Consider the following 7,628-nt stretch of genomic DNA (forward strand, 5'->3'; position numbering starts at 1 on the left):
CAGCTCGCCCACCTTCCATTACTCAGGGCACTGAGGCCAAGATTGCCTCCAGCTGCAATCAGCTAAGATGGGCTCTGGGCGGAGGGGAGGGGTGAGGTGCAGTCTGTCCGGTGTCAGCAGCCCACTAAACAGTACGTTTGCCTGGTGAGGTGGGGGCACTGTGAAACTGATGACATTTCCCCTTTAAATCTGAAATGGTGGGGCCCACGCGAGAGTCAGCACATCAGTCAGACCCCTTGGGCATTTTCAGGTATTGTTTTCAAATCGGTGCGGGGATATCTGTTTCCCTTTTAAGTGTTTGAGTGTCTGCCGCACCTCCTGCTCTACTCTATCTCTCTCACTCCATCTCAAGCACCAGCACACACTCTCTTTCTCTCTCTCTCTCTCTCTCGCTCTCGCTCTCGTTTCCAGACACTCGAGCCACAGCTTACTTCTGAGTTCGGGAAAGGATAATTTCGCTGTGAAAACAGGTACGGGTTTGGGGATGGGGGTTGTGGGGCTGGATTGAGCCTCGTATTCTGGTGTGTGAGTGAATTGTATGTGTTGGACTAAAATTAAGCCAGCCCCCAGTTTCAAAACAGATCCTCCCCAAAACGCTCGAGCTTAAAAAGAAAAATCCAGCAGAAAGTGACTGACTGAGTGCGAGGTCGGGTATCTTCCTGTTAAAATGTTGACTCGTCTGTTCAAACGAATGATGCTCCCAAAATGTTGACTGCACTGGTAGACGGTAATTAAAAATCTTAAGGTTTTTTAGAAAGCCCACTCGGTTGGGGTTGACCTGAGTGTGGCTTCAGCTGGTTTTCCGCTTCCCAAACTTGCAGCCAGTGCATTAAGTGGAAATTTTCCGAAGCTCACTTCCACCCCCACCCCCCCCTCCCCATTTCTGTTCCTTCATTTGCTCCCAATTCTCTGTGGGGATTTTATATTTTGCGAGTGATTAAATTGCAAGAATTGTGATTTCTGACATATGTTCTGTTTGCTCGTGGGGTGAGAGTACTGACAGAGAGAGAGACACACACACTCAGAAACACTGACAGATGTAGAGACATTAACAGAGACACACACACACACAGAAACCCTGACAGACAGACATACTCACACACACAAACATTGACAGATACATAGAAACAGTGACAGATGTGGAGACATTAACAGAGATACACACACACCCTGACAAACGCACACACCCCGAAACAATGACCGAGACAAACAGGCACACACACAAACACACACTGGACTGAGAAACCTCAAGACCCACAGAGACAGAGTTAAAAATATATGTACAGACATGCACTCATGTAGAGACAGGCAGAGAGAGAGAGACATGGAGAAAGAATATGAGGGAGGATGGGAGACGGTGAGACACACACAGAGTGAGCGAGAGGCAGTGGCAGTGAGAGACGGAGAGAGAGAAAGCTAAATGCAGACTGTGAGGGGGATTCAGATAAAGCGGCGAGGGATAAAGTTACAGAGGAGATGAACATGAGATTGAGACAGAGAGAAATAAGACAAGCCTTGAGATAGGCACACAAAGGGTTAAAGGCAATGAAGGAGAGAGAGGGGGGGGTCAGTCAAACAGTGAGATGGCTGCCCAATCCATTTGGAAGTGCAGGACCCGTTGTCCGAGTGGGAGATGGCAAAGGAGGCATGAACAAAAGGCTGACTGTGAACTACTGATCATTAATTCACACCAAGGTGTGGTGCCTGCTCTCCTCAGCGAGAAAAAGCACCTTGTGGTCAGAAACCATCAGCACCCCAGCTCAGCCCCAAATTATTCTGAGAGAGCTCCGCAGCCCCCTCTTCGGCCTGCTCTGGATGGCTGGGAGGTTCATCCACCGCACTCACCCCGGGCGCACAGCAGGCTGACAGCCCCACAGAAACCCTCCCCTTCACTGTGGGCTATTCGACTGCAGGGGGCATCGCTTTACTCTGTATCTAACCCCCGTGCTGTACCTGTCCTGGGGAGTGTTTGATAGGGACAGTGTAGAGGGAGCTTTACTCTGTATCTAACCCCCGTTGCTCGACGCTGAAACTGCTTCCCTCGAAGGCAGTCTATTGCCCGCACAGAGAGAAGACATGAAGTGGGCTGCCTTGTTCGGGGGAATATAGATGTGATACTGCAGTCAAGCACACGCTGTTCGATGGCAGAACAGGGGGATATGACGGAGAAAGTTGCACCTCAGTTTGTGCGAGGGATGCGTTGGGAGGCTGGAGAGACGGGAGAGAATTGGATTCCTTCCGTAAAGACGTGAGGACATGTCCTGACGTGGGAGAAGATACTGAACGAACGCAGCCGTTGCAGGCGGTCATCGTCAACTGATTCCCACTGGAGGTTGAGAGGAAATTACAGCAGGTCTGGACATCTCCCAATTCCAATCGTCCTCTGCAAAACTATCTCGCCCACTAACCAATCCCCTCCTGGTGCTAACCAGGTACAGTTGGTAGCATCCTTCCTTCTGGGTGGGTACTGAGGGAGCGCCGCACTGTCGGAGGGTCAGTACTGAGGGAGCGCCGCACTGTCGGAGGGTCAGTACTGAGGGAGCGCCGCACTGTCGGAGGGTCAGTACTGAGGGAGCGCCGCACTGTCGGAGGGTCAGTACTGAGGGAGCGCCGCACTGTCGGAGGGTCAGTACTGAGGGAGCGCCGCACTGTCGGAGGGTCAGTACTGAGGGAGCGCCGCACTGTCGGAGGGTCAGTACTGAGGGAGCGCCGCACTGTCGGAGGGTCAGTACTGAGGGAGCGCCGCACTGTCGGAGGGTCAGTACTGAGGGAGCGCCGCACTGTCGGAGGGTCAGTACTGAGAGAGCGCCGCACTGTCGGAGGGTCAGGACTGAGGGAGTGCCGCACTGTCGGAGGGTCAGTACTGAGGGAGTGCCGCACTGTCGGAGGGTCAGTACTGAGAGAGCGCCGCACTGTCGGAGGGTCAGTACTGAGAGAGCGCCGCACTGTCGGAGGGTCAGTACTGAGGGAGTGCCGCACTGTCGGAGGGTCAGTACTGAGGGAGTGCCGCACTGTCGGAGGGTCAGTACTGAGGGAGTGCCGCACTGTCGGAGGGTCAGTACTGAGGGAGTGCCGCACTGTCGGAGGGTCAGTACTGAGGGAGTGCCGCACTGTCGGAGGGTCAGTACTGAGGGAGTGCCGCACTGTCGGAGGGTCAGTGCTGAGGGAGTGCCGCACAGTCGGTGGGGAATCGTGGACAGCCCGGAGATTGAGAGCGAGAAGCCGATGCCCTCCTCATGCGATCAGCTATCTGAAATCTGGGGATGTGGTCCTTTTCAGTGAAATGCTTGTTGAACTGGGAGGGACGGGACAAGGAAAAAGATTTACTCTAAAATATCCAAGCTTAAAGGATTAGCCGAGTGGTCGGATAAAGGATTAGAGACTGACCATCCAGAGCAATTCTGCTGTCTGCTCCATTGATAATTACCCCACGACCCCTTTCCACCCGCCTAGCGATCTTCCGATCTCTCTCTGTACAGTAATGTAACAGGGTACACTCTGTACTCACTCTCTGTACAGTAATGTAACAGGGTACACTCTGTACTCTCTCTCTGTACAGTAATGTAACAGGGTACACTCTGTACTCTCTCTCTGTACAGTAATGTAACAGGGTACACTCTGTACTCTCTCTCTGTACAGTAATGTAACAGGGTACACTCTGTACTCTCTCTCTGTACAGTAATGTAACAGGGTACACTCTGTACTCTCTGTATAGTAATGCAACAGGGTACACTCTGTACTCTCTCTCTGTACAGTAATGTAACAGGGTACACTCTGTGCTCTCTGTATAGTAATGTAACAGGGGACACTCTGTACTCACTCTCTCTCTGTACAGTAATGTAACAGGGTACACTCTGTACTCTCTCTCTGTACAGTAATGTAACAGGGTACACTCTGTACTCTCTCTCTGTACAGTAATGTAACAGGGTACACTCTGTACTCACTCTCTGTACAGTAATGTAACAGGGTACACTCTGTACTCTCTGCATAGTAATGCAAAAGGGTACACTCTGTACTCACTCTCTGTACAGTAATGCAACAGGGTACACTCTGTACTCTCTCTCTGTATAGTAATGTAACAGGGGACACTCTGTACTCACTCTCTCTCTGTACAGTAATGTAACAGGGTACACTCTGTACTCTCTCTCTGTACAGTAATGTAACAGGGTACACTCTGTACTCTCTCTCTGTACAGTAATGTAACAGGGTACACTCTGTACTCACTCTCTGTATAGTAATGCAAAAGGGTACACTCTGTACTCACTCTCTGTACAGTAATGTAACAGGGTACACTCTGTGCTCTCTCTCTCTCTGTACAGTAATGCAACAGGGTACACTCTGTGCTCTCTCTCTCTGTATAGTAATGTAACAGGGTACACTCTGTACTCACTCTCTCTGTACAGTAATGCAACAGGGTACACTCTGTACTCACTCTCTGTACAGTAATGTAACAGGGTACACTCTGTACTCTCTCTCTGTACAGTAATGTAACAGGGTACACTCTGTACTCTCTCTCTGTACAGTAATGTAACAGGGTACACTCTGTACTCTCTGTATAGTAATGCAACAGGGTACACTCTGTACTCACTCTCTGTACAGTAATGTATCAGAGTACACTCTGTACTCTCTCTGTATAGGAATGTAACAGGGTACACTCTGGACTCACTCTCTCTCTGTACAGTAATGTAACAGGGTACACTCTGTACTCACTCTCTGTACAGTAATGTAAAAGGGTACACTCTGTACTCTCTCTCTCTCTCTGTTCAGTAATGTAAAAGGGTACACTCTGTACTCACTCTCTGTCTGTGCAGTAATATAACAGGGTACACTCTGTGCTCTCTCTCTCTCGGTGCAGTTATGTAACAGGGTACACTCTGTGCTCTCTCTCTCTGTACAGTAATGTAACAGGGTACAGTCTGTGCTCTCTCTCTCTCTGTACAGTAATGTAACAGGGTACACTCTGTGCTCTCTCTCTCTCTGTACAGTAATGTAACAGGGTACACTCTGTGCTCTCTCTGTACAGTAATGTCACAGGGTACAATCTGTGCTCTCTCTCCCTCTCTCTGTACAGTGATGGAACAGGGTACACTCTGTGCTCTCTCTCCCTCTCTCTGTACAGTAATGTAACAGGGTACACTCTGTGATCTCTCTCTTTCTCTGTACAGTAATGTAACAGGGTACACTCTGTGCTCTCTCTCCCTCTCTCTGTACAGTAATGTAACAGAGTACACTCTGTGATCTCTCTCTCTCTCTCTGTAGAGTAATGTAACAGGGTACACTCTGTGCTCTCTCTCTCTGTGTACAGTAATGTAACAGGGTACACTCTGTGCTCTCTCTCTCTCTCTGTACAGTAATGTAACAGGGTATACTCTGTGCTCTCTCTCTCTGTAAAGTAATGTAACAGGGTACGCTCTGTGCTCTCTCTCTCTGTACAGTAACATAACAGGGTACACTCTGTGCTCTCTCTCTCTCTCTGTACAGTAATATAACAGGGTACACTGTGCTATCTCTCTCTGTACAGTAATGTAACAGGGTACACTCTGTGCTCTCTCTCTCTCTGTACAGTAATGTAACAGGGTACACTCTGTGCTCTCCCTCTCTCTCTCTCTGTATAGTAATGTAACAGGGTACACTCTGTACTCACTCTCTCTGGACAGTAATGTAACAGGGTACACTCTGTGCTGTCTCTCTCTCTGTACAGTAATGTAACAGGGTACACTCTGTGCTCTCCCTCTCTCTGTACAGTAATGTAACAGGGTATTCTCTGTGCTCTCTCTCTCTCTGTACAGTAATGTAACAGGGTACACTCTGTGCTCTCTCTCTCTCTCTACAGTAATGTAACAGGGTACACTCTGTACTCACTCTCTCTCTCTCTGTACAGTAATGTAACAGAGTACACTCTGTGTTCTCTCTCTCTCTGTCCAGTAATGTAACAGGGTACACTCTGTGCTCTCCCTCTCTCTGTACAGTAATGTAACAGGGTACACTCTGTGCTGTCTCTCTCTCTGTACAGTAATGTAACAGGGTACACTCTGTGCTCTCTCTCTCTACAGTAATGTAACAGGGTACACTCTGCACTCACTCTCTCTCTCTCTGTACAGTAATGTAACAGAGTACACTCTGTGCTCTCTCTCTCTCTGTCCAGTCATGCCACAGGCTACACTCTGTGCTCTCTCTCTCTCTGTACAGTAATGTAACAGGGTACACTCTGGCTCTCTCTCTCTCTTTCTGTACAGTAATGTAACAGGGTACACTCTGTACTCACTCTCTCTCTCTCTGTACAGTAATGTAACAGAGTACACTCTGGGCTCTCTCTCTCTCTGTCCAGTAATGTAACAGGGTACACTCTGTGCTCTCTCTCTCTCTCTGTACAGTAATGTAACAGGGTACACTCTGTGCTGTCTCTCTCTCTGTACAGTAATGTAACAGGGTACACTCTGTGCTCTCTCTCTGTACAGTAATGTAACAGGGTACACTCTGTGCTCTCTCTGTACAGTAATGTCACAGGGTACAATCTGTGCTCTCTCTCCCTCTCTCTGTACAGTGATGGAACAGGGTACACTCTGTGCTCTCTCTCCCTCTCTCTGTACAGTAATGTAACAGGGTACACTCTGTGATCTCTCTCTTTCTCTGTACAGTAATGTAACAGGGTATACTCTGTGCTCTCTCTCCCTCTCTCTGTAGAGTAATGTAACAGGGTACACTCTGTGCTCTCTCTCTCTGTGTACAGTAATGTAACAGGGTACACTCTGTGCTCTCTCTCTCTCTGTACAGTAATGTAACAGGGTATACTCTGTGCTCTCTCTCTCTGTAAAGTAATGTAACAGGGTACGCTCTGTGCTCTCTCTCTCTGTACAGTAACGTAACAGGGTACACTCTGTGCTCTCTCTCTCTGTACAGTAATATAACAGGGTACACTGTGCTATCTCTCTCTGTACAGTAATGTAACAGGGTACACTCTGTGCTCTCTCTCTCTCTGTACAGTAATGTAACAGGGTACACTCTGTGCTCTCCCTCTCTCTCTCTCTGTATAGTAATGTAACAGGGTACACTCTGTACTCACTCTCTCTGGACAGTAATGTAACAGGGTACACTCTGTGCTGTCTCTCTCTCTGTACAGTAATGTAACAGGGTACACTCTGTGCTCTCCCTCTCTCTGTACAGTAATGTAACAGGGTATTCTCTGTGCTCTCTCTCTCTCTGTACAGTAATGTAACAGGGTACACTCTGTGCTGTCTCTCTGCACAGTAATGTAACAGGGTACACTCTGTGCTCTCTCTCTCTCTCTACAGTAATGTAACAGGGTACACTCTGTACTCACTCTCTCTCTCTCTGTACAGTAATGTAACAGAGTACACTCTGTGTTCTCTCTCTCTCTGTCCAGTAATGTAACAGGGTACACTCTGTGCTCTCCCTCTCTCTGTACAGTAATGTAACAGGGTACACTCTGTGCTGTCTCTCTCTCTGTACAGTAATGTAACAGGGTACACTCTGTGCTCTCCCTCTCTGTACAGTCATGTAACAGGGTACACTCTGTGGTCTCTCTCTCTCTGTACAGTAATGTAACAGGGTACACTCTGTGCTCACTCTCTCTGTACAGTAATGTAACAGAGTACACTCTGTGCTCT

The sequence above is a fragment of the Heterodontus francisci genome, unplaced genomic scaffold (genome assembly GCF_036365525.1).
Source record: "Heterodontus francisci isolate sHetFra1 unplaced genomic scaffold, sHetFra1.hap1 HAP1_SCAFFOLD_1164, whole genome shotgun sequence".
Classification (NCBI taxonomy): domain Eukaryota; kingdom Metazoa; phylum Chordata; class Chondrichthyes; order Heterodontiformes; family Heterodontidae; genus Heterodontus; species Heterodontus francisci.